General features: G+C 41.7%; 1 pseudogene; it reads right to left on the bottom strand.

Annotated features, from left to right (window-relative positions):
- The window catches only part of LOC129532228 (uncharacterized), a 75,932-nt pseudogene extending 48,613 nt beyond the window's left edge, over positions 1-27,319 (bottom strand).
- Between the last annotated feature and the right edge of the window lie 507 nt (positions 27,320-27,826).

The raw sequence follows: 27,826 nt of genomic DNA, 5'->3' as shown, positions 1-27,826 counted from the left end.
CAGAAACTCAAGAAAATTTTTTAACTAAAATGGATCTCTAGAAAAAAGAATGAAGTTCTGACACATGATACAACATGGATGAATCCTGAAGACATTGTACTAAGTGGAATAAGCAAAGAATAAAAGGATAAATATTGTATAATTCCACTTACATGGCATACCTTTATTAGTCAAATTCACAGGGACAGAAGATGGAGTGGTAGTTCCCAGGGGTTAGAAAGAACGTGGAATGGGTGTCATTGTTTAATGGGCATGAAGTTTCAGTTTTAGAAAATAAAAATGTTCTGGAGATGGATGGTGGTAATATATGCACAACAATGTGAATATACTTAAATATATCAGTAATTATATTAAATATTAGTCCATTTTATGCTGCTGATAAAGACATACCCAAGACTGGGCGATTTACAAAAGAAAGAGATTTAATGACTCACAGTTCCACATGGCTGAAGAAGCCTCACAATCATGGCAGAAGGAGAAAGGCAAGTCTCACCTGGTGGCAGACAAGAAAAGAGGATGAGCGCCAAGTGAAAGGGGTTTCCCCTTATACAACCATCAGATCTCATGAGACTTATTCACTACCATGAGAACAGTATGGGGGAACATGTCCCTATGATAAAATTATCTCCCTTTGGGTCCCTCTCACAAAACCAGAGAATAATAGGAGCTACAGTTGAAGATGAGATTTGAGTGGGGACACTGCCAAACCATATCATTCTGCCCTGGCCCCTCCCAAATCTCATTTCCTCACATTTCAAAACCAATCATGGCTTCCCAACAGTTCCCCAAAGTCTTAACTCATTTAGCATTAACTCAAAAGTCCATAGTTCAAAGTCTCACCTAAGACAAGGTAAGTCCCTTCCATCTATGAGCCTGTAAAATCAAAAGCAAGTTAGTTACTTCTTAGATACAATGGGGGTACAGGTATTGGGTAAATACACCTATTCCAAATGGAAGAAATTGGCCAAAACAAAGGGGCTACAAGTTCCATGTAAGTCTAAAATCCAGCAGGGCAGTCAAATCTTAAAACTCCAGAATGATCTCCCTTGACTCCATGTCTCACATCCAAGTCATGCTGATGCAAGAGGTGGATTTCCATGGTCTTGGGCAGCTCCACCCCTGTGGCTTTGCATGGTACAGCCTCCCTACTGGCTGCTTTCACAGGCTGGCATTGACTTCTGCAGGTTTTCCAGGTGCATGGTGCAAGATATCAGTGGATCTACTATTCTGGGGTCTGGAGGATGGTGGACCTCTTCTCACATCTCCACTAGGCAGTGTCCCAGTAGGGATTCTGTGTGGGGGCTCTGATCCCACATTTCCCTTCCACACTGCCCTAGCAGAGGTTCTCCATGAGGGCCCCGCCCCTGCAGGAAACTTCTGCCTGGACATCCGGGCATTTCCATACATCCTCTGAAACCTAGGCGGAGGTTCCCAAACCCCAATTCTTGACTTCTGTGCACTGGCACGCTCAACACCACATGGAAGCTGCCAAGGCTTGGGGCTTGCACCCTCTGAAGCCATGGACTGAGCTGTACCTTGGCTCCTTTTAGTTACAGCTGGAGCAGCTGGGATGCAGGGCATCAAGTCCCTAGACTGCACACAGCAGAGGGACCCTGGGCCTGGCCCAAGAAACCACTTTTACCTTTTAGGCTTCAGGCCTGTGATGGAAGGAGCTGCCGTGAAAACCTCTAACATGCCCCGGAGACATTTTTCCCATTGTCTTGGGGATTAACATTCAGCTCCTCATTACGTATGCAAATTTCTGCAGCCAGCTTGAATTTCTCCTCAGAAAATGGGATTTTCCTTTCTATCACATTGTCAGGCTGCAAATTTTCTGAACTTTTACGCTGTTTCCCTTTTAAAACTGTATGCCTTTAACAGCACTCAAGTCACCTCTTGAGTGCTTTGCTGCTTAGAAATTTCTTCTGCCAGATACCTAAATCATCTCTCTTAAGTTCAAAGTTCCAAAAATCTCTAGAGCAGGGGCAAAATGCCACCAGTCTCTTTGCTAAAACAAGAGTCACCTTTGCTCCGGTTCCCAACAAGTTCTTCATCTCCATCAGAGACCATATTAACCTGGATTTCATTGTCCATGTCATTATCAGCATTTTGCGCAAAGCCATTCAAAAAGTCTCTAGGAAGTTCCAAACTTTCCCACATTTTTCTGTCTTCTTCTGAGCCCTCCAAACTGTTCCAACCTCTGCGTGTTACCCAGTTCCAAAGTCACTTTCACATTTTTGGGTATCTTTTCAGCAGCGCCCACTCTACTGGTACCAATTTACTGTAGGAGTCCATTTTCCTGCTGCTGATAAAGACATACCCAAGACTGGGCGCAGTCGTGGTGGAAGGCAAAAGTCACATCTCACCTGGTGGCAGACAAGAGAATAGAATGAGAGGCGAGCAAAAGATTTCCCCTTATAAAACCATCAGATATCATGATACTTATTCAGTACCACGAGAACAGTATAGAGGAAACTGCTCCCATTAATCAATTACCTCCCACTTGGTCCCTCCCACAACATAAGGGAATTAGGGGAGCTAGAATTCAAGATGATATTTGGGTGGGGACACAGCCAAACCATATCAAAATATAAATGGATTAAGTGTCCCAAATAAAAGACAAAGATTATCATACTGGATAATATTACAAACCTATCTATATTCTGCTTACAAGAGACAATTGTAAAATATTAGAATGAAATGTTGAAATTAAAATAGAAAAATGATATACCATAAAAATTTTAACCAAAAAAAACTGGTATAGATATATTAATATTAGAAACTAGGCTTTGAAACAGAGAGCATTTTTTAAAGATAAAGAGGCTATATATGCCGAACATGATGGAACACTATAGAGCAATTAAAATGGAAGAACTGTAGCTCATCACAACATAGATGAATCTCTCAAACATAATGATGTAAGAAAGAAACCAAATGCTAAAGAATACGTACTGTGTGGTTCCATTCGTATAAAGATTAAAAGCTGCCAAAATGGCACAAGAAGTCAGAATAATGTGTTCTGAGATTTTGTGCAGGGTCTTTAGTTGTAGCTGACTTCTTGTCTTTAGTTTCTCAGAGTAGTATGTTACCAAGTATTTCTGGTGTTGAAGCTTTGGTATGTGATTCAGTAGGTGGCACTGATAGTTTATTGAGCTGGACACATAATTTATTCATTTTCTGGATTGACATATTTAATTCTAATTTTTTCCATTTTAAAAATAGGAATATAAAAAAGCAGGTATTTATTTTGTTTATTATGCTTCCACAGTGGAAAGTAGGAGTTGGTAAAAATTATTTTGAGTTGACTAAGTGTGATGATGATATGTAGCACCTGCTGTGATAATCTTAGAAACCTATTAGCAAATGAGCATATTATGGACATCTAAGTTAGATGTTTAGGAAGTGCCTCTTTCATCAACATCACAAATCACCATCAGATAGTGTTAGTTTTCTAATTATATTATTGGCTTCTGATATATATTAATATAAGTTGCTTCACCTCAATATGACAATTGAATGATTTATGAAATTATTGAGATTTTATTAATAAATATATATCTCCAAGTAATATCTCTCCAAGGTCATAATTTTGTCAACATACATAATTAGGCATTTCTTATATTTCTGCTTGTAATAATCATACATCGGGACAAAATGAAAAGGAAACAAGCCTTGAGTTCTATACAGACTCTAGCACAAGGAAGAAACAGTAACAATCTCCAACCACTCGGTGATGATAAGGATGTCTTGATGTCTTGATTCCTACTGCTGGTAAGCACATAAAGCAGATAAATTCATGATAAATAAGGTTCCCACTTCTAATGAGTTTCTTGTGGGAGGAAGAAAGCAGTGAGAAACAATCCTTTATTTTTGATGTAACTCTAGAAGAGGAATCTGTGAGAAACAGAATTTCTATAAGTAGATGAACTCTGGCCACAAGAGGGCGATACGAGGTTTGAAGCACACTGATTCCAAGGCTGTGAGATCTATGGCCACACAGTCAGTACTACAATAGAAATCACTAACATCACCTTAATCACTAGCTGCATCCATTCCAAATCCTGTGCAATGTTCTGCCCTTGTCCAAGAAGGATAAAAGGGGTACTCAGTGGCAGTTCTTCTTCCTGCTTCTTGATTGTACTTAATAATAGATTTCTTCCATGTTCTCAATAATAGAACAGATTTCTTCCAATTCAAACAGCCCATATATTAGGGAAAATTGAATACGCTCTTTATTCCATCCTCGATTCTCCTAGTAAACTTCATTCTGCTCCTACCAGAATAACATGACAACAGAACTGTTTTAGAACCATTCCAGCCTTTTACGCCATTGAATGCTATCTATATTTATTAGGCTAATACTAATTAGTTGACTAATACTAGTCTAATAGTTAATACTAGTCTAATACTATTAGACTAATACTAGTACTACTAGGCTAATACTAAGACTAATATTCTGCTCTACATCTATATGAAAAATAAAATAAATGGAGAATGAAAATGAAAGTTGGCAAGGTTCTGTAACAATTACATACATCTCTAAGAAGTACAACTATATTATGTCTGTAATAATATTTAATGGCCGCTTTTTATTTTATAAATTTATAAATGTTCTCTATAAAATACTTATTTAGGTTGGAATGGATTGACTTTTCAAAGTTAACTAGAAAGCAACAAAAAGGAAGTATATATAATGACAAGGTAGATGATGAAAACCCTTTGACCACATATTTAACCGCAAATCTGAAGACACTTTAAGATAAAGCCATCAGCAAAAGTTGCCCATTCTCATTGCTATGGCAAAAACAGGCTAATTGATGTCAATGGTTTATAACTTAGCCACAGATGCAAGATATTTTCCTTTTCACCTGAGCTATAGCATAAAATTTAATGACTTCTTCCTTTAGTGCCTTCATATAATACTACTACTTAATTGTTTACTTCTGGGGGAAGTTGGGTTACCGTAAGATGTTTTATATATAAAATTTTATATTTTACATCTTAAAGTCACACTGAAAAACAAAGAAGTTAAAACTACCTAAGACTATTTTCTTAAGTCAGCATGTTGCCTGTGGTGGTTTGGAAAGTATGTCCACAAATTATTTGACTCTCCTCCCTTTAAGAGGTATAGCCTAATTCCCCTCCCCTTGAGTATACGTTGGTTTTAATGACTAATTCCTAACAATTTGAATACACTGAAAGTAACAATATTCACTTCTAAGACTAGGTTATTACAAATCTACAGCTTTTACCCTTGGAATCTGCTTTCTTTGTCCCTGGGGGAAGCCATGTCATGAGCCTTATGGAGAGGCCGATGTGAAGAGGAACTGAAGCCTCCTGCCAACAGCCATAGCTGTCAGTCAAGCAGCTCCTCCAGACTCAGTTAAGACTCAGATGGCAACAGCCCTGGAAGATACCTTGACTGAAGCCACATGAGAAACTTTGAACCACAACTATCCACCTAAGCCTCTCTCATATTCCTGACCCACAGAAACTATGAGACAATAAATATTTATTGTTTTCAGCTTATACGTTTTAGATAATTTTTACACAGCAATAAATAAGGAACATATTGACATATGCTGAATTGGATGGACACATTTCACAGAAGCTTAAGCAAACAACAGACTGGGCCCCTCTTGTTTTTTCAGATGTTTAACAAAAAGATGTTACAAAAATAGACTACATGCTTTTTCTAGTACTAGTGCTGTCGCTCTATGACTGTTCATGGCTAACAAAACAAAAGGTACAATTTAATTCAAAAGTTCTCTTAGCTTAACTTTATTTTTTTATCCATATAATAAATTAAGATTCTTCAAGGACTATGAGGGCAACAAATCCCACAGAGGAACACAGAGTTCACCTTCCTATCTAATAGACTGACAAAAATTTATGATTCTAGGTCATTTTAACAGCCCATGTGGGGAGACGGTACTGCCAGACATGGAGCATGATAGAACTGATGACTAGTGCTTATAAATCCTTTTGTTTTAAGAGTGCTTTTTAAATCATTTTTACTAGTTTTCATCTTTATTAGTTAAGATAATTGGTGTTTTTCCCATTTTACTGATAAAGAGCCTGGGAAAGAGGAATACTACATTCCTAAGCCAATCAAATATCATGACAGTCTAAGTAGAAATCCATATCTCTTTAATTTATATTAATAAGCATTTATTGAGTTTCCACAATATTCTAGACACTGTGCTAGGCACAGGAGGTACAAATAAAAATAAATATATCTCATTTTCTCCAGAAGCTTAAAATCTAGTAAATTTAAAAGCAAATGGTAAGAGCTATGATAGTAGCAATATATAAAGTACAGTGGAAGCAACGAGGAGGAGCACTTATCATATTCTCTTATGATCAGGGGATGATACCTGGGCTTCAGTTTCTAATGATGAATAAGGATACTTATTTTTCCTATTTCTTTTGTATCCCAAGGAACTCTAAATTACCTGTATCCTAATTCTCATTTGTTTATGAGAACCTTTTCGATTGATCTATTTTGTTGTATGATAGGATTTCAAAGAGGAATTTTTGTCTCACACATCAAGATACAGTAGATACTGAATCCCAAAGTGATTGTCAGACTCTATATAAATTTTCAAATAAAATTATGAGAACCAGTTTTGATACATTTAAAACCTGTCATCCACATCGAAGACATAAAAGGTTGAGAACAGACACAGAGGGTAGAATTACAAACTTACCTCTTGAAAAGAGCTTTGTCCTTCAACTAGGTCTAGGAAGTGTTTCAGGAGACCCTTGAAGACCTTAATCAGTGCCTCCTGCAGGTAGGGAGCACACTGGACTGGTGTGGAACACAAGTCTGAGCTCTCTGTGGCAGGATGCTGTGACTGTTTGCCTGAGGGATCCAGACAGAGACATCCAAGACATTTGCTGTTGGTTTTACAGGAAATGGGATCTGGGAGGATCTCTACCTGGAATCATGGCAGTGAGCCTGCCAGGTTAACCAGAGCTTTGGGTAGATGGCAGGAGGATTCTAGCAGAGTCTGGGCTTGGCATGGGCTGTGTAAAATCCAGAAGCTAAGGGGGAGTGGTGGTGATCAGTAGAATGAGGACACTGCCAACGCTGTGTCAGGTATGGTCAGAGGGGCCCAGCAGGTGAGCTGTCAAAGAATCCAGACTGGCCGCACAGAGAAAAATTTACCTTTAAACGTCAGTCAGGCTCAGAGAGTAAAATGGCAGAATTAAAGCATCAGTCAAGTAAGAACTTTCTAGTCCCTTTCCTTTCCTTTTGTCCTTCCCTGAGCTCTATACTTGGAGAGACCTGACGGTGCTTACGTGGGAAAAGCAGCCCACTGCTCTCCCTGCCAAGGCAGGTTAGAAAGCAGCAAGGGATAGAAGGGGGCAGGAGAGAGGAAGGAAGTTTACCTTTAAATAAAGATTAAAATTTGGACTAGAATTTATAATTTCTGAATCAAATTCTGTTTTGCAACTTCAACCAACCATGGGATTTTTTTTGTCAAGTTCCCTTGGGCTTTTATCCAGCAGCAGAAAAAACCTTTACTCCACTAAATACACTTGAAAGTGACATTGGGAGACAAAATTAAAATTGTTTTCCTTATTACATTGCTCAACCCATATTTAGCCAATATATCAGTTCTATTTACATGAATGGAAATATTGTTTAGGTTACCTTGTGAATAAAAACAGGAATTTAAATGAGATATTTCATTGCTATCATGAAAAAAATATGATTTTAAGTAACAGCCACAGGCCAGGTATGGTGGCTCATGCCTTAATCCCAGCACTTTCAGAGGCCAAGTCAAGAGGATTGCTTGAGCCCAGGAGTTTGAGGCTAGTTTGGGCAGCATAGTGGGACCTTGTCTCTAGAAAATAAAAATAAAAAATAAATAGCTGGGCATAGTGGCACATGCCTGTAGTCCCAGCTACTCAGGAGGACGAGGTGGGAGAATTGCTTGAGCCCAGAAAGTCAAGGCTGCAGTGAGCCATGATGGCACCATTGCATTCCAGCCTGGTCGATAGAACAATACTATCTCTTAAACAAAGAAAGAAATAAATACAAGCCACAATGCCTTACATCTAAAAAACTTTTTAAAAACTTAAAAGTCACTTTTACATATATATTTCATTATCTCTACAACACTTCACAGTAGTAGCAGAATATATTAAGCACCACATAGAGATCCACATACATATAGCCAACAAAACTCTTCTAGGAAAATAGCCTGTTGCATGTCAAGAGTAATGCTATCTTGAAGCAAAACCACCATCATGGCCAGTGTTTGACCCCCACATACCAAGGTGTTCTGCAGTAAGGTCTTTACACAATGTCTGTAGCATAGATAACTCCTCATAAAGATGCTTCTCTAACCTCTCTAGGAGTTTTGGCAAGAAAGCCTGAAACACGACCAGCTGCACATGTTTTACCCTAAAATCTTGCTTTATAAAGAATACTTTCTGGAAGGCAAGTATGCAGATCCACCATCTAGTGACTGCTCAAGACATTGCTTCTATTTTTATATCCCGATTAAACGTTCTTTTCTGAGACACTGGACTTGTCAGCCTCTTTCTTCAGTCTGTCAGCTCCCTCAGCATTTTGGAGTAGGTTTGCATAGACCTTCTCATTGTGGAACATTTGGTGGTTTGGGTCCTGGGGCACCTGGTAGCAGAAGCTGCACTGTGGTTTAGACATTATACTCATATGTTTTTTATGGTCTTGTTTTTGGCTTTACTGTTACTGTGGAAACTGCCTCCAATGGAGCCAATGCACTGCTGCTGCTAAGCTATGCAAAATTAGACACATTTCCTCTAGACCAAGGAACTACTGAGGAAGAAGTAAAGGAGTAAGACTGTAAGGGCCAGTTTGGGGTGGGGGTGAAGTGTAAGGAAACAGCATGTTGCATGGTAAGAGTGATGCCATCTTGAAGCAAAACTGATGATTGACCCCCACATACTTACAAGTTCTGCAGTAAGATGTTTAAACGATTGCTATAGCATGGATAACCCCTCATAAAGATGCTTCTCTAACCTCCCAAGTGGTCATAAGTCTTTGCAAGAAAGTCTGAAGATGTGACCAGCTGCATAGGTTTTACCCTAAAACCTTGCTATATAAAGTATACTCTCTGGATGGAAAGGAGGAGCCAGATGGCTAAATAGAAGCCTCCAGCTATCATTTCCCCCCATAAGAACACCAAATTGAACAACTATCCCCATAAGAATGCACTTTTATAGGAACCAAAAATCAGGTGAGCAATCACAGTACCTGGTTTTAACATCATATAATGGAAAGAGGCACTGAAGAGAGTAGAAACAACAGTCTTCAATTGCTGACACAACCCCTCTCCCCTCGCCAGCAGCAGCCATGTGGCATGGAAAGATATGTTTGCTTAGGGGAGAGAGAACACAGTGATTTTGAGACCTTGCATTGGAACTCAGCACTGCCTGTCACAGTGGGGAAAGTAACATGGGGCAGAATTCAGTTGGCACCCATGGAAGTAGTATGTAGACCAGCCCTAGCCAGAGAATTGCCCTTTCCAGTAGTCAGAACCTGAGTTCCAGCAAGTTCCAACATTGTGGGCTAAAGTGTTCTTTGGTCCTAAATAAACTTGAAAGGCAGTCTAGGCCACAAGGACTGCAATTCCTGAGCAAATCCTGATGCTGTGCTGAGCTTGGAGCCAGTGGACTTGGAGGGCACACAACCAAGTGAGACACCAGCTGGGGCAGCCAAGGGAGTGCTTGCATCACCCCTCCCCAAACCACAAGCAGCACAACTCATAGCTCCAGGAGAGACTACTTCCTTCCATCTGAAGGCAGGAGAGGGAAGAGTGAAAAGAACTTTTTGCTGCAACTTGAATACCAGCTCAGCCATGGCAGAAAAGGGCACCAGGCAGAGTTTTGAGGCCTTCCCCCATTCCAAGCCCCAGCTCCTAGATGACATTTTTAGATATGTCCTGGGCCAGAAGAGAACCTACTGCCTGAAAGGGAAGGATCCAGTCTTGCCAGGATTCATCATTGGCTGACTAGAGAGCCCTTAGGCCTTAAATAAATATCCGTGGTACCCAAGGAGTTCTTACTGTGAGCCTTGGATAAGACCCAGGGCCATGCTGGCTTCAAATGTGACCCAGAAAATTCTCAGCTGTAGTAACCGCACAGGGAAATGCCTTCTGCTAGAGGAAAGGGGAAGGAAAAGTGAAGGGGACCTTGACTTGCAGCTTGGGCATCAGCTCAGCCACCATGGGATAGAGCAGCAAGCAGACCCCTGGGGTTCCTGATTCCAGGCTGTGGCTACTGGACAGTATTTCTAGACCCACCTTGGGGCAGAGGGGAGAGACCTAGGCCTGGTAACATTAATCATAAATGAATTGAAAAGCCTGTGAGCCTTGAATGAACATCAACAGCATCTAGGCAGTAAGAGCCACTGGCTGGTGTGGTGGTATCCACAGAGCAAGACTCTTTCTGCATGAGGAAAGGAGAAGGAAGAGTGGTAAGGACTTTGTTTTGTGGCATTGGTGCCAGCTGAGCCGCAGTAGAATAGAACACCAAGTAGATTCATAACATTCCTGATTCCAGGCTCTGGTTCCCATCTCCAAGCCCTCGCTCCCAGACAGTATTCTGGGACCCACCCTGGGTTATGGGGGAGATCACTGCACTGAAGGATAGGACACAAGCCTGGCTGGATTCACCAACTGCTAACTGAAGAGCCCTTGGGCCTTGAGTGAACATTGGCAGGAACCAGGCAGTGGTTGCCTCGGGCCTTCAGCAAGACCCAATGCTCTGCTGAGTTTTGGTCTGACCTGGTGCAGTCCCAGCGGTGGTGGCCACAGGGGCTCTTGCATCAATCCTCTCCCAGTTCCAGGCAGCCAAACATAGAAAGAGAGACTTCATTTGTTTGGGGAAAAGCAAGGGAAGAGAACAAGAGTCTCTGCCTGGTAATCTAGGGAATTCTCCCTAATCTTACCTGTGTCAGTCCATTCTCATGCTGCTGATAAAGACATACCTAAACTGAGAAGAAAAAGAGGTTTAATGAACTTACAGTTCCACAGGCTGCAGAGGCCTCAAAATCATGGTGGAAGGCAAGGAGGAGCAAGTCACATCTTACATGGATGGTGGCAGGCAAGAGAAAGCTTGTGCAGGGAAACTCCCATTTTTAAAACCATCAAATCTTGTGAGACTTATTCACTATTAAGAGAACAATGTGGAAAAGACCTGTCCCCATAATTCAACTACCTCCCACTGGGTTTCTCCCACAACACGTGGGAATTGTACGAGTTACAATTCAAGATGAGATTTTGGTGGGGACACAACCAAATCATATCATTCCACTCCTGGCCCCTCCCAAATCTCAAGTCCTCACATTTCAAAACAATCATGCTTTCCTAACAGTCCCCCAAACTCTTAACTCATTTCAGTATTAACTCAAAAGTCTGCAGTCCAAAGTCTCATCTCAGACAAGGCAAGTCCCTTCTGCCTATGAGCCTCTAAAATCAAAAGCGAGGCTGAGCCAAGATGGCCGAATAGGAACAGCTCCGGTCTACAGCTCCCAGCATGAGCGATGCAGAAGACGGGTGATTTCTGCATTTCCATCTGAGGTACCGGGTTCATCTCACTAGGGAGTGCCAGACAGTGGGCGCAGGACAGTGGGTGCAGCGCAACGTGCGTGAGCCGAAGCAGGGCGAGGCACTGCCTCACTTGGGAAGAGCAAGGAGTCAGGGAGTTCCCTTTCCTCGTCAAAGGGGTGACAGACGGCACCTGGAAAATTGGGTCACTCCCACCCTAATACCACGCTTTTCTGACGGGCTTAAAAAATGGCGCACCAGGAGATTATCTCCCGCACCTGGCTTGGAGGGTCCTACGCCCACGGAGTCTCGCTGATTGCTAGCACAGCAGTCTGAGATCAAACTGCAAGGCGGCAGTGAGGCTGGGGGAGGGGCGCCCACCATTGCCCAGGCTTGCTTAGGTAAACAAAGCAGCCGGGAAGCTCGAACTGGGTGGAGCCCACCACAGCTCAAGGAGGCCCGCCTGCCTCTGTAGGCTCCACCTCTGGGGGCAGGAAACAGACAAACAAAAAGACAGCAGTAACCTCTGCAGACTTATATGTCCCTGTCTGACAGCTTTGAAAAGAGCAGTGGTTCTCCCAGCATGCAGCTGGAGATCTGAGAACAGGCAGACTGCCTCCTCAAGTGGGTCTCTGACCCCTGACCCCTGAGCAGCCTAACTGGGAGGCACCCCCTAGTAGGGGCAGACTGACACCTCACAAGGCCGGGTACTCCTCTGAGACAAAACTTCCAGAGCAACGATCAGACAGCAGCATTCGTGGTTCACGAAAATCCGCTGTTCTGCTGCCACCGCTGCTGATACCCAGGCAAACAGGGTCTGGAGCGGACCTCTAGCAAACTCCAACAGACCTGCAGCTGAGGGTCCCGTCTGTTAGAAGGAAAACTAACAAACAGAAAGGACATCCACACCAAAAGCCGATCTCTACATCACCATCATCAAAGACCAAAAGTAGATAAAACCACAAAGATGGGGCAAAAACAGCAGAAAAACTGGAAACTCTACAAAACAGAGTGCTCTCCTTCTCCAAAGGAACACAGTTCCTCACCAGCAACGGAACAGAGCTGGAAGGAGAATGACTTTGACGAGCTCAGAGAAGAAGGCTTCAGATGATCAAATTACTCTGAGCTACAAGAGGAAATTCAAACCAAAGGCAAAGAAGTTAAAAACTTTGAAAAAAATTTAGACAAATGTATAACTAGAATAACCAATACAGAGAAGTGCTTAAAGGAGCTGACGGAGCTGAAAGCCAAGGCTCGAGAACTACGTGAAGAATGCAGAAGCCTCAGGAGCCGATGCGATCAACTGGAAGAAAGGGTATCAGTGATGGAAGATCAAATGAACGAAATGAAGTGAGAAGGGAAGTTTAGAGAAAAAAGAATAAAAAGAAATGAACAAAGCCTCCAAGAAATATGGGACTATGTGAAAAGACCAAATCTACGTCTGCTTGGTGTACCTGGAAGTGATGGGGAGAATGGAACCAACTTGGAAAACACTCTGCAGGATATTATCTAGGAGAACTTCCCCAATCTAGCAAGGCAGGCCAACATTCAGATTCAGGAAATCAAGAGAACGCCACAAAGATACTCCTCAAGAAGAGCAACTCCAAGACACATAATTGTCAGATTCACCAAAGTTGAAATGATGGAAAAAATGTTAAGGGCAGCCAGAGAGAAAGCTTGGGTTACCCACAAAGGGAAGCCCATCAGACTAACAGCGGATCTCTCGGCAGAAACTCTATAAGCCAGAAGACAGTGGGGGCCAATATTCAACATTCTTAAAGAAAAGAATTCTCAATCCAGAATTTCATATCCAGCCAAACTAAGCTTCATAAGTGAAGAAGAAATAAAATACTTTACAGACAATCAAATGCTGAGAGATTTTGTCACCACCAGGCCTGCCCTAAAAGAGGTCCTGAAGGAAGCACTAAACATGGAAAGGAACAACCACTATCAGCCGCTGCAAAATCATGCCAAAATGTAAAGACCATCGAGACTAGGAAGAAACTGCATCAACTAACGAGCAAAATAACCAGCTAACATCATAATGACAGGATCAAATTCACACAGAACAATATTAACTTTAAATGTAAATGGACTAAATGCTCCAGTTAAAAGACACAGACTGGCAAACTGGATAGAGTCAAGACCCATCAGTGTGCTGTATTCAAGAAACCCATCTCACATGCAGAGACACACATAGGCTCAAAATAAAAGGATGGAGGAAGATCTACCAAGCAAATGGAGAACGAAAAAAGGCAGGGGTTGCAATCCTAGTCTCTGATAAAACAGATGTTAAACCAACAAAGATCAAAAGAGACAAAGAAGGCCATTACATAATGGTAAAAGGATCAATTCAACAAGAAGAGCTAACTATCCTAAATATATATGTAACCAATACAGGGGCAACCAGATTCATAAAGCAAGTCCTGAGTAACCCACAAAGAGACTTAGACTCCCACACATTAATAATGGGAGACTTTAACACCCCACTGTCAACATTAGACAGATCAATGAGACAGAAAGTTAACAAGGATACCCAGGAATTGAACTCAGCTCTGCACCAAGCAGACCTAATAGACATCTACAGAACTCTCCACCCCAAATCAACAGAATATACATTCTTTTCAGCACCACACCACACCTATTCCAAAATTGACCACATACTTGGAAGTAAAGCTCTCCTCAGCAAATGTAAAAGAACAGAAATTATAACAAACTGTCTCTCAGACCACAGTGCAATCAAACTAGAACTCAATATTAAGAAACTCACTCAAAACTGCTCAACTACATGGAAACTGAACAACCTGCTCCTGAATGACTACTGGGTACATAACGAAATGAAGGCAGAAATAAAGATGTTCATTGAAACCAACGATGACAAAGACAAAACATACCAGAATCTCTGGGACGCATTCAAAGCAGTGTGTAGAGGGAAACTTATAGCACTAAATGCCCACAAGAGAAAGCAGAAAAGATCCAAAATTGACACCCTAACATCACAATTAAAAGAACTAGAAAAGCAAGAGCAAACACATTCAAAAGCTAGCAGAAGGCAAGAAACAACTAAAATTGAGCAGAACTGAAGGAAATACAGACACAAAAACCCTTCAAAAAATTAATCCAGGAGCTGGTTTTTTGAAAGGATCAACAAAATTGATAGACAGCTAGCAAGACTAATAAGGAAAAAAGAGAGAAGAATCAAATAGACGCAATAAAAAATGATAAAGGGGATATCGCCACCGATCCCACAGAAATACAAACTACCATCAGAGAATACTACAAACAACTCTAAGCAAATAAACTAGAAAATCTAGAAGAAATGGGTAAATTCCTTGACATATACGCTCTCCCAAGACTAAACCAGGAAGAAGTTGAATCTCTGAATAGACCAGTAACAGGCTCTGAAATTGTGGCAATAATCAATAGCTTACCAATCAAAAAGAGTCCAGGACCAGTTGGATTCACAGCCGAATTCTACCAGAGGTACAAGGAGGAACTGGTACCATTCCTTCTGAAACTATTCCAATTAATAGAAAAAGAGGGAATCCTCCCTAACTCATTTTATGAGGCCAGCATCATCCTGATACCAAAGCCGGGCAGAAATACAACAACAACAAAAGAGAATTTTAGACCAATATCCTTGATGAACATTGATGCAAAAATCCTCAATAAAATACTGGCAAACCGAATCCAGCAGCACATCAAAAAGCTTATCCACCATGATCAAGTGGGCTTCATCCCTGGGATGCAAGGCTGGTTCAATATACACAAATCAATAAATGTAATCCAGCATATAAACAGAACCAAAGACAAAAACCACCTGATTATCTCAATAGATGCAGAAAAGGCCTTTGACAAAATTCAACAACGCTTCATGCTAAAAACTCTCAATAAATTAGGTATTGATGGGATGTATCTCAAAATAATAAGAGCTATCTATGACAAACCCACAGCCAATATGATACTGAACGGGCAAAAACTGGAAGCATTCCCTTTGAAAACTGGCAAAAGACAGGGATGCCCTCTCTCACCACTCCTATTCAACATACGGTTGGAAGTTCTGGCCAGGGCAATTAGGCAGGAGAAGGAAATAAAGGGTATTCAATTAGGAAAAGAGGAAGTCAAATTGTCCTTGTTTGCAGATGACATGATTGTAAATCTAGAAAACCCCATTGTCTCAGCCCAAAATCTCCTTAAGCTGATAAGCAACTTCAGCAAAGTCTCAGGATACAAAATCAATGTACAAAAATCACAAGCATTCTTATACACCAACAACAGACAAACAGAGAGCCAAATCATGAGTGAACTCCCATTCACAATTGCTTCAGAGAGAATGAAATACCTAGGAATCCAACTTACAAGGGATGTGAAGGACCTCTTCAAGGAGAACTACAAACCACTGCTCAAGGAAATAAAAGAGGCTACAAATAAATGGAAGAACATTCCATGCTCATTGGTAGGAAGAATCAAGCTTGAAAATGGCCATACTGCTCAAGGTAATTTATAGATTCAATGCCATCCCCATCAAGCTACCAATGACTTTCTTCGCAGAATTGGAAAAAAACTACTTTAAAGTTCATATGGAACCAAAAAAGAGCCCACATCGCCAAGTCAATCCTAAGCCAAAAGAACAAAGCTGGAAGCATCACGCTACCTGACTTCAAACTATATTACCAGGCTACAGTAACCAAAACAGCATGGTACTGGTACCAAAACAGAGATATAGATCAATGGAACAGAACAGAGCCCTCAGAAATAACACCGCATATCTACAACTATCTGATCTTTGACAAACCAGAGACAAGCAATGGGGAAAGGATTCCCTATTTAATAAATGGTGCTGGGAAAACTGGCTAGCCATATGTAGAGAGCTGAAACTGGATCCCTTTCTTACACCTTATACAAAAATTAATTCAAGATGGATTAAAGACTTAAACGTTAGACCTAAAACCATAAAAACTCTAGAAGAAAACCTAGGCATTACCATTCAGGACATAGGCATGGGCAAGGACTTCATGTCTAAAACACCAAAAGCAATGGCAACAAAAGAAAAAATTGACAAATGGGATCTAATTAAACTAAAGAGCTTCTGCACAGCAAAAGAAACTGCCATCAGAGTGAACAGGCAACCTACAAAATGGGAGAAAATTTTCACAACCTACTCATCTGACAAAGGGCTAATATCCAGAATCTACAATGAACTCAAACAAATTTACAAGAAAAAAACAAATGATCCCATCAAAAAGTGGGCAAAGGATATGAACAGACACTTTTCAAAAGAAGACATTTATGCAGCCAAAAGACACATGAAAAAATGCTCATCATCACTGGCCATCAGAGAAATGCAAATCAAAACCACAATGAGATACCATCTCACACCAGTTAGAATGGCAATCATTAAAAAGTCCGGAAACAACAGGTGCTGGAGAGGATGTGGAGAAATAGGAACACTTTTACACTGTTGGTGGGACTGTCAACTAGTTCAACCATGTGGTAGTCAGTGTGGCAATTCCTCAGGGATCTAGAACTAGAAATACCATTTGACCCAGCCATCCCATTACTGGGTATATACCCAAAGGACTATAAATCATGCTGCTATAAAGACACATGCACACGTATGTTTATTGCGGCACTATTCACAATAGCAAAGACTTGGAACCAACCCAAATGTCCAACAACGATAGACTGGATTAAGAAAATGTGGCACATATACACCATGGAATACTATGCAGCCATAAAAAATGATGAGTTCATGTCCTTTGTAGGGACATGGATGAAATTGGAAATCATCATTCTCAGTAAACTATCGCAAGGACAAAAAAACAAAACACCACATGTTCTCACTCATAGGTGGGAATTGAACAATGAGAACACATGGACACAGGAAGGGGAACATCACACTCTGGGGACTGTTGTGGGGTCAGAGGAGGAGGGAGGGATAGCATTAGGAGATATACCTAATGCTAAACGACGAGTTAATGGGTGCAGCACACCAGCATGGCACATATATACATATGTAACTAACCTGCACATTGTGCACATGTACCCTAAAACTTAAAGTATAATAATAAAAAAAAATCAAAAGTTACCTAGTTACTTCCTAGATACAATGGGGGTAAAGGTATTGGGTAAATACAGCCATTCCAAATGGGAGAAATTGGCAAAAACAAAAGGGTTACAGACCCCATGTAAGTCTAAAATCCAGCAGGACAGTCAAATTTTAAAGCTCAAAAATGATCTCCTTTGACTCCACGTCTCACATCCAGGTCACGTGGATGCAACAGGTGGGTTCCATGGTCTTGAGCCGCTCCACCCCTGTGGTTTTGCAGGGTATAGCCTCCTTCCTGGCTGCTTTGAGTGTCTGTGGCTTTTCCAGGTAGAACAGTGCAAGCTGTATGTGCTTCTACCATTCTGGGGTCTGTAGGATGATGACCCTCTTCTCACAGCTCCACCAGCTGGTGCCCCAGTAGGGACTCTCTGTGTGGGGGCTCCAACCCCACATTTTCCCTCCCCACTGCCCTAGCAGAAGTTCTCCATGAGAGCCCCGCTCCTGCAGCAAACTTCTGCCTGGACATCCACACATTTCCATACATCCTTTGAAATGTAGGAAGAAGTTCCCAAACCCCAGTTCTTGACTTCTGTGTGCTGGCAGGCTCAAAACCACATGGAAGCTGCCAAGGCTTGGAGCTTGTTCTGTCTGAGGCCATGGCCTGAGCTATGCCTTGGCCCCTTTGAGCCATGGCAAGAATGGCTGAGATACAGGGCACCAAGTCCCTTGGCTGCACACAGCAGGGAGGCCCAGGTCCCAGCCCGTGAAACCATTTTTTCCTCCTCTGCCTTTGGCCCTGTGATGGGAGGGGCTTCTATGAAGACCTCTGACATGCCCTGGAGAGATTTTCCCCATTATCTTGGAAATTAACATTTAGCTCCTCATTACTTATACAAATTTCTGCAGCCAGCTTGAATTTCTCTTCAGAAAATGGAATTTTCCCTTCTGTCACATTGTCTGGCTGCAAATTTTCCCAACTTTTATGCTCTGCTTCCCTTACATAACTGAATGCCTTTAACAGCACCCAAGTCACCTCTTGAATGCTTTGCTGTTTAGAAATTTCTTCTGGCAGATACCCTAAATCATCTGTCTCAAATTCAAAGTTCCAAAAATGTCTAGGGCAGGGGCAAAATTCCACCAGTCTCTTTGCTAAAACATAACAAAAGTCACCTTTCCTCCAATTCCTGATAAGTTCCTTATTCACATCTGAGACCACCTCAGCCCGGACTTTATTGTCTATATCTCTATCAGCATTTTGGGCAAAGCCATTCAACAAGTCTCAAGGAAGTTCCAAACATTCTTACATTCTCCTATCTTCTTCTGAGCCCTCCAAACTGTTCCAACCTCTGCCTGTTACCCAGTTCCAAAGTTGCTTCCACATTTTCAGGTATCTTTCCAGCAACACCTCACTCTACTGGTACCAATTTACTGTATTAGTCCATTTTCAGACTGCTGATGAAGACAGACCTGAACTGGGAAGAAAAAGAGGTTTAATGGACTTACAGTTCCACATGGCTGAGGAGGTCTCACAACCATGTTGGAAGGCAAGGAGAAGCAAGTCACATCTTACATGGATGGTGGCAGGCAAGAGAGAGCTTGTACAGGGAAACTCCCATTTTTAAAACCATCAGATCTCCTGAGACTTATTCAGGAGATCTGAATAACAGCATGGGAAAGATCTGCCCCCATAATTCAATTACCGCCCACTGGGTTCCTCCCACAACACCTGGGAATTGTGGGAGTTACAATTCAATATGATATTTGGGTGGGGACACAGCCAAACCATATTATTACCCAAGACCACTAAAGTGGTACCTCTATGAGTCTGCAAGTGTCACAGCATTACTTGGCTTGAGGTGTGCCCTCATGCAGATATGGCTGCAGTGACCAAAGATTTAGATCACAACACTCAATTCCCTTTGAATACTTGGAAAACTTTCCCAAGAAGGATGAATACAAGAAAGCCCAGACTGTGAAGACTACAATAAATACATAACTTTTCAATGCCCAGGCATCAACAAATATACACAGGCATCAAGATCATCCAAGAAGACGTGACCTCATCAAATGAACTAAATAAGGCACCAGTGACCAGTCCTGGAGTGACAGAAATATGTGACTTTTTGGACACATAACTCAAAATAGCTGTTTTGAGGAAGCTCAATGAAATCTGATATAACACAAAGAAGAAATTCAGAATCCTATCAGATAAATTTAACAGGAGATTGAAATAATTTTCAAAAATCAAGCAGAAATTCTGAAGCTAACACAGTTAGTTGACATACTGAAAATGCATCAGAGTCTCTCAACAGCATAATTAATCAAGGAGAAGAAAGAATTAGTGAGGTTGAAGACAGACTATTTGTAAACACATAGTCAATAGAGACAAAAGAAAAACAAATAAGAAAGAATGAAGCACACTTACAAGACCTAGAAAATAGCCTCAAAAGGGCATATCTAACATTTATTGGCCTTCAAGAGGAGTTAGAGAAATCAGGGTAGAAAGTTTATTTAAAAGAATAATAATTTAAAAACTTTCTAAAACTAAAGAAAGACACTGATATTCACGTACAGGAGGGTTATAGAACACCAAGCAGGTTTAACCCAAACAACACTAATTCAAGACATTTAATAAGCAAACTCCCAAAAATCAAGGATAAAGAAAGGATCCTAAAGCAGCAAGAGAAAAAAACAAATAACATACAAAAGAGCTCCAATACATCTGGCAGTAGATTACTCAGTGGAAGCCATGCAGGCCAGAAGAGAGTGGCATAAAATGCTTAAAGTGCTGAAGGAAAAAAATGTTTTCACCTAGAATAATATATCCAGTGAAAATAATCCTCAAACATGAAGGAGAAATAAAGATTTTCCCAGACAAACAAAAGCTGAGGGATTTCATCAACATCAGACCTGTCCTATAAGCAGTGTTACAGGGGGTCCTTCAATCTGAAGTAAAAGAATGTTAATGAGAAATAAGAAATCATCTGAAAGTACAAAACTCACTGGTAGCAGTAAGTATACCTACAAACACACGATATTATAGTATTGTAATTGTGGTGAGGAAACTCTCATGAGCAGCAAGACTAAAATATGAACTTACAAAAATTAATAACTACAACAACTTCTCAAGCTATAGACTCTATAATAAGATATAAATAGAATCACCAAAAAGTTAAAAAGTGAGGGGGTGAAGAAGTTAAAGTGTAAAGTTTGTATTAGTTCTCTCTTTGCTTTTTTGTTAGTTTTTTTCACAATCAGAGCTAAGTTGTCATCAGTTTAAAATAATAGGTTATAAGATATTATTGGCAAGCCTTATGTTAACCTCAAAACAAAAACTCTACAACAGACACATTAGAAATGAAAAGAAATTAAAACATACCATCAGAGAAAACCACCTCCACAAAGGAAGACAGGAGAGAGAGAAGAAAAAAAGACCAGAAAACAAGTAACAAAGTGGCAGGAGTAAGTCCTTACTTATCAGCAATAACACTGAAAATAAACATAGTAAATACTTCAATCAAAAGATATGGAGTGGCTGCATGGATGAGAAAACAAGACACCACAATCTGTTGTCTACAAGAAACACACTTCACCTATAAAGACACAAATAGACTGAAAGTAAAGGAATGGAAAAAGATATTTTATGAAAATGGAAACAAAAAAAAGACAAGAAGTAGGTATAATTATATCAGACAAAAACAGATTTCAAGGTAAAACTATGAAAGGAGATAGAGTAATTATATAACGAAAACAAGAATCAAATCAGCAAGAGGATATAAAAATTGTGACTGGGTGCAGTGGCTCATGCCTGTAATCCCAGCACTTTGTGGAGCTGAGGGTAGGGGGAATTGCTTGAGCCTAGGAGTTCGAGACCAGCCTGGGCAACACAGCAAGAGCTGTTTTTACAAAATTTGTTTTTAATTAGCTGGGTGTGGTGGCAGGCACCTCTGGTCTAAGCTACTGAGGAGGCTGAGGTAGGAGGATTGATTGAGCCTGAGAGATAGAGGCTGCAGTGAGCTGTGATCATGTCACTGCACCCCAGCCTGAGCAACAGAGCAAGACCTCATCTCTAAAAAATAAAAATAGAAAAGAGAAAAAGTATAAATATATATGCACCCAACACTGGAGCACCCAGATATATAAAGCAAATATTAAAGCTAAAAACAGAGATAGACCCTGCATTAGTCAGGGTTCTCTAGAGGGACAGAGCTAATTATATATATATAAGAGTTTATTAAGTATTAACTTACATGATCACAAGTCCCCACAATAGGCTGTCTGAAAGCGCTGGTACAAGGAGAGCCAGCCTGAGTCCCAAAACTGAAGAACTTGGGGTCCATGTTCCAGGGCAGGAAACATCCAGCACGGGAGAAAGACGTAGGCTGGGAAGCTAGGCCAGTCTCTCCTTTTCACGTTTTTCTGCCTGCTTTATATTCACAGGCAGCTGATTAGATCATTCCCACTGACTAAGTAAGGGCGGATCTGCCTTCCCCAGACCACTGACTCAAATGTTAATCTCTTCTGGCAACACCCTCACAGACACACTCAGGATCAATACATTGTATCCTTCAATCCAATCAAGTTGACACTCAGTATTAACCATTACAAGTTCACCCCTTGTCAACTTGAACCCATACACATCTCATGAGATCATACATAATCTTCAAATGAAGACAATAATAAGGTCTTAATTACACCTAGCATAATACAACTATCCTTCATACAAACAGAAACACACCAATCCCCAACCCAAATACTATTACATAAAATTAACAATACTTAAATGCTGATATGAAGTCAATAAATCTTATGTCGCATGATAAAGGGAAAAGGAAATAAAGATACTTTCTTAGTACAAGTGTACACATGAACAAACATGTTCTTAGTGAAAGAAGGAGGAAATACACGTGACAATTACAGTCCACATGTCTGCAGCTGGTCATGTGGTTGTAGCTGATATTGATGACTACCTTCTTTCTATTACCCATTCTGTATTCCCTTTGCTTTCAGAAAGCACCTCATCAGGTCATAGTTGTTTTCCTGGTGGGGTAACCAAAACCTTCATTCCTGAATGGTCTAGGTCATTTGTAGTCCTGCCTGGATTGGGCTGTTGTAGTTTCACATTGACCTTAATCACAGGGCATGGTAATACTGAGATGACCTAATGGATCTTCTCTATTCCATGCATATTTTTCCTTACCTCCATTGCGGAGTAGTAGACTAATTTCATCTTGATAATCCGGGTCAATCACCCCAGCCAACACTGTAACTTACTTCTTAGTCTGTTGACTTAAAGGTAGAAGGCCAAAGTGTCCAGGTAGCAATCTTAACTTCCAGTTTAATGGAATCGTTGTTGTGTCTCCCAGTGGCTTAATTCCTCCCTCTGGAACTAAGACTTCTAGACCAGCAGAACGTAATGTTGTGTGAACAACAAGCAAAAATTTTGCTAGTGGATCACTAGGAGTGATGGTGAATGGTGCCACTTCCACTTCCACCCCTTGATTCCTGGACCTTGGAATCCTGGCTATGGGGAAAAAAAGTACCTTATATTGGACACTGATTTAGAGCATACACGGCCTTCTGGAGAATTTGCCCCAGTCCTGCAAAGTATTGTCACCTAGTTGGCGTTGTAATGTGACTTCAAAAGGCCATTCCACTGTTCTATCAAACCAACTGCTTTGGGATGATGGGAAACATGGTATGACCAGTGAACTCCATGAGCATGAGCCCACTGCTGCACTTCTTTAGCCACAAAGTGAGTGCCTTGGTCAGATGCAATGTTGTGTGGAATAACGTGACAGTGGATAAGGCATTCCATGAGTCCATGGATGGTAGTCTTGGCAGAAGCATTGCGTGAAGAATAGGCAAACCCATATCCAGAGTAAGTGTCTATTCCAGTGAGGAAAAGCCACTGCCCTTCCCATGATGGAAGATGTCCAATATAATCAACCTGCCACCAGGTGGCTGGCAGATCACCCCGAGGAATGGTGCCATATTGAGGGCTCAGTGTTGGTCTCTGCTGCTGGCAAATTGGGCACTCAGCAGTGTCCATAGCCTGGTCAGCCTTGGTGAATGGAAGACCATGTTGCTGATCCCATGCATAACCTCCATCCCTGCCACCATGGCCACTTTGTTCATGGTCCCATTGGGCAATGACAGGGGTGGCTGGGGAAAGAGGCTTAGTGGTGTCCACAGAATGGGTCATTTTAAACACTTGATTACTAAAATCCTCCTCTGCTGATGTCACCCCATCAGCAGAGGAGATATTTGGGATACAAATATCTTCACAGTTTTTGACCACTCAAGAAGGTCCATCCACATACCTCTTTCCCAAATTTCTTTGTCACCAATTTTCCAATCACGCTTCTTCCAAGTCCTTGACCATCCAGGGAGACCATTGGCTACAGCCCATGAATCATTGTATAATTGCACATCTGGCCATTTCTCCTTCTATGCAAAGTTCACAACCAGGTACACTGCTCAAAGTTCTGCCCACTGGGAAGATTTTGCTTCACTGCTGTCCTTCAGGGATGTCGTAGAAAGGGGCTGTAGTGTCGCAGCTGTCCACTTTCGGGTGGTACCTGCAAATCGTGCAGAACCATCTGTGAACCAGGCCCTATTCTTCTCTCCCTCTGTCAACTGATCATAGGGAACTCCCCATGAGGCCATCAGTGCAGGCTGGGGGAGAGAAGGCAGGGTGGCAGCAGTAGAGACCCATGGGCATTTGAACCACTTCCTCATGTAACTTACTTGTGCCTTCAGGACCTGCTCAAGTCTGATCATGTATATACCACTTCCATCTGACAATAAAATGCTGCTGTGAATGACCCACTTTGTGGATAGATGGGTCAGAAAGCATCCAGTTCATGATAGACAGTTCAGGTCGCCCATAGTCAAACGTTCAGTTTCCACCAAAGCCCAGTAACAGGCCAAGAGTTGTCTCTCAAAAGGAGAGTCATTATCTGCAGAAGATGGCAGGGTCTTTCTCCAAAATCCTAGAGGTCTCCGCTGTGATTCACATATGGGGGCCTGCCAAAGGCTCCAAACAGCATCCCTATCTACCACTGACACCTCAAGCACCATTGGATCTGCTAGGTCATATGGCCTATGTGACAGAGCAGCTTGCACAGCAGCCTGGACCTGTTGCTGAGCCTTCTCCTGTTCTGGACTCCACTAAAAACTGGCAGCCTTTCGAGTCACTCAATAAATGGGTCAGAATAACACACCCAAATGAGAAATGTGTTGCTTCCAAAATCCAAATAGGCCCATTAGGCATTGTGACTCTTTCTTGGTTGTAGGAAGGGAAAAATGCAGCAACTTATCCTTCACCTTAGAAGGAATATCTCAATAGTCCCCACACCACCAGACTCCTAGAAATTTTACTGAGGTAGAAGTTCCCTGAATTTTAGTTAGATTTATTTCCCATCCTCTGGCATGCAAATGTCTCACCAATAAGTCCAGTGCATTTGCTACTTCTTTCTCACCAGATCCAATCAGCATAATGCTATCAATGTAATGAACCAGTGTGGTATCTTGTGGAAGCAATAAGTGATCAAGGTCTCTCTGAATAAGATTATGACACAAAGCTGAAGAGTTAATATACCCCTGAGGTAGGACAGTAAATGTATATTCCTGGCCTTGCCAGCTGAAGGCAAATGGGTTCTGGTGGGCCTTATGGACAGAAATGGAGAAAAAAAGCATTTGCCAAGTCAATGGCTGCATACCAGGTACCGGGAGATGGGTTAATTTGCTCAAACAATGAAATCACATATGGTACAGCAGCTGCAACTGGAGTCACCACTTGATTAAGCTCACAATAATCCGGTGTCATTCTCCAAGATCCATCTGTCTTCTGCACAGGCCAAAGAGTTGAATGGGTATGTGGTGGGAATCACCACCCCTAAGTCTCTCAAGTCCTTGATGGTGACAGTAATGTCCACAATTTCTCCAGGGATGCAATATTGTTTTTGATTTACTATTTTTCTGGGTAGAGGCAGGTCTAATGGCTTCCGTTTGGCCTTTCCCACCATAATAGCCCTCACCCTAACCAGTCAGGAAGCCAATGTGGGGGTTCTGCGAGCTGCTAAGTATGTCTATACCAACTACGCATTCTGGCACTGGGAAAATGACCACAGGATGAGTCTGGGGACCCACTGAGCCCACTGTACGTCAGACCTGGGCTAAAACTCCATTAATTACCTGACCTCCATAAGCCCCTATTTTAACTGGAGGACCACAATGATGTTTTGGGTCCCCTGGAATGAACATCAGCTCAGAGCCAGTGTCCAGTATTCCCCAAAATGTCTGATCATTTCCTTTTCCGCAGTACAGTTACCATGATAAAGGGCTGGAGGTTTCCCTGGGGAAGGATGGGGGGAAGACTCACTGCATAAATCATCAGTAATGTAGTGGGGTCCTTCCTCAAGGGGACCCAGTCTCCCCTTCACTCAAGGGGTCCTGAGTCTGTAAACTGGCTCAAGTCTGGAAATTGATTGAGGGGCTGTGATTCCCTGTTTTTATAATTCAAATTAGTGTTTTGTCCATTCGACCTACATATTTTTTGCTTGTATAAATTAAGTAGGAATGCAGTAGGCTTCCTACCAATTTCACTTCTAAGAACACTGTGATTAATTAGGCAATGCCAGAGCTCTACACAAGTCAGACTATTCAGATTGCTGCTTTGCCTCTGCTGTTCATTACAGTAGCTACACACACCTTGCCTTTGATGGTTAAGTGCCACCACTTGGCCCCTGCCACCTCAGGATCCAATTATTCCCACTGTATTTAAATTTTGTAGTTGAGTGACTGTGGTTCCCACCGTTAGATCTGACATACAGAGAAGAGCAATTATATGGCTCTTCAAAGACGCTGGTGTTGCCCTCACAAGTCTATTTCACAAAGCACTGGTCAAGGGTATATCTTCTGGACCCTCCCAGCTGGGATGAGTAGGTCTAAAGTGACTAATCCACTCCACCATCCCAATCTCCCTAAGCCTTTGGATTCCTTCTTCTACATTAAACCAAGGGAGATGAGGCATTTCTAGCTCACTCACAGTGAGCCATCTTTTAATGCATTTTTCAGCTAACCAAGCAAATAAACAATTAGAACCTTTTTTAACTCCCCAAGCTGCAACACTAAAAGCAGAGTCCCTACTTAGTGGGCCCAAATCAATAAATTCAGCCTGATCCAACTCTATGTTTCTTCCACCATTATCTCATACCCTTAATGTCATTCCCATACCTTTTCTCCAGATTTCTGCTTATATAAATTAGAGAACACAAACATTTCTTTTCGAGTATAGTGCACCTCCTCATGGATCACACTCTGAACCTCACATCAAGGGGCCTGCTGGGACTTTAGTCTAGTTATTGGTCTAGAAGCAAACAGAGGTGTTGGGGGTGGCTCCTGAGGAGAATCAATATTATCTTGCCTGGAAACTGCCTCAGGGGAGGCCATCACTGTTGCCTCAGGAAGCACAGGGTTTATCGCCTCAGACAAAGTTGGAAAGGCTGATGGCAGCATGGGTCATGGAGGGGATGTTGCCAGTACTGGGGATGGGAAAGCTTTTCCTTCTGGCAAAAAAAGTTTCATCAGAGTTTACAACCTCAGTGTCTCCAGCTTCATCAGAATCCTCCCACACGTCCCCATTCCAACTTCCAGGGTCCCAGTTCTCTCCAATCAATGCCCTCACTTTAACAGGAGACACCTGATGAGGCTGTGCATGCATCTTTCATTGCAGGTCCGCCACGTGCATGATAAGAGCTTGTGTCTGTTTTTCCACAATTTCATCTCTTTCTCTACAGGAGATAAGACTCTCACTTAGAGCAATCTTAGCAAATTTGGGGCTCGGTATCTGCTTCTGAAGCTGGGAGACAGAATCCCTGAGTTCATAATTTTCTTTCATCACTTTGTCCACTGAACTTAGGAACAACCAACCAAGGAATCAACCAAGGAACAGAAACTTCTTTATGTTCCTTGGTTCTCCACATATGGTCAAAGGTAGTATGTAGAGTCACTAAACTCCTTGCCTTTCATGAGCAGTGAATCAGGAGTGTCAAATGCATTTATTTTGCATAACCCCCTAAACAGTTCATGCCAAGTACTATCAGTATTCTCCATACTATTAGAAGTAGAGTCCTTAGCACTTTAGGGTCTAATCATATTAAGCTGACTCCAGAAACCTCAAAACCAATAAAAGAACTCCATCTTTAGTACTCTATTCCTCTAGAACCAC

Source organism: Gorilla gorilla, chromosome 1 (assembly GCF_029281585.2).
Source record: "Gorilla gorilla gorilla isolate KB3781 chromosome 1, NHGRI_mGorGor1-v2.1_pri, whole genome shotgun sequence".
In the NCBI taxonomy this organism is placed as follows: domain Eukaryota; kingdom Metazoa; phylum Chordata; class Mammalia; order Primates; family Hominidae; genus Gorilla; species Gorilla gorilla.
This window is presented reverse-complemented; position numbering and strand designations above follow the sequence as displayed.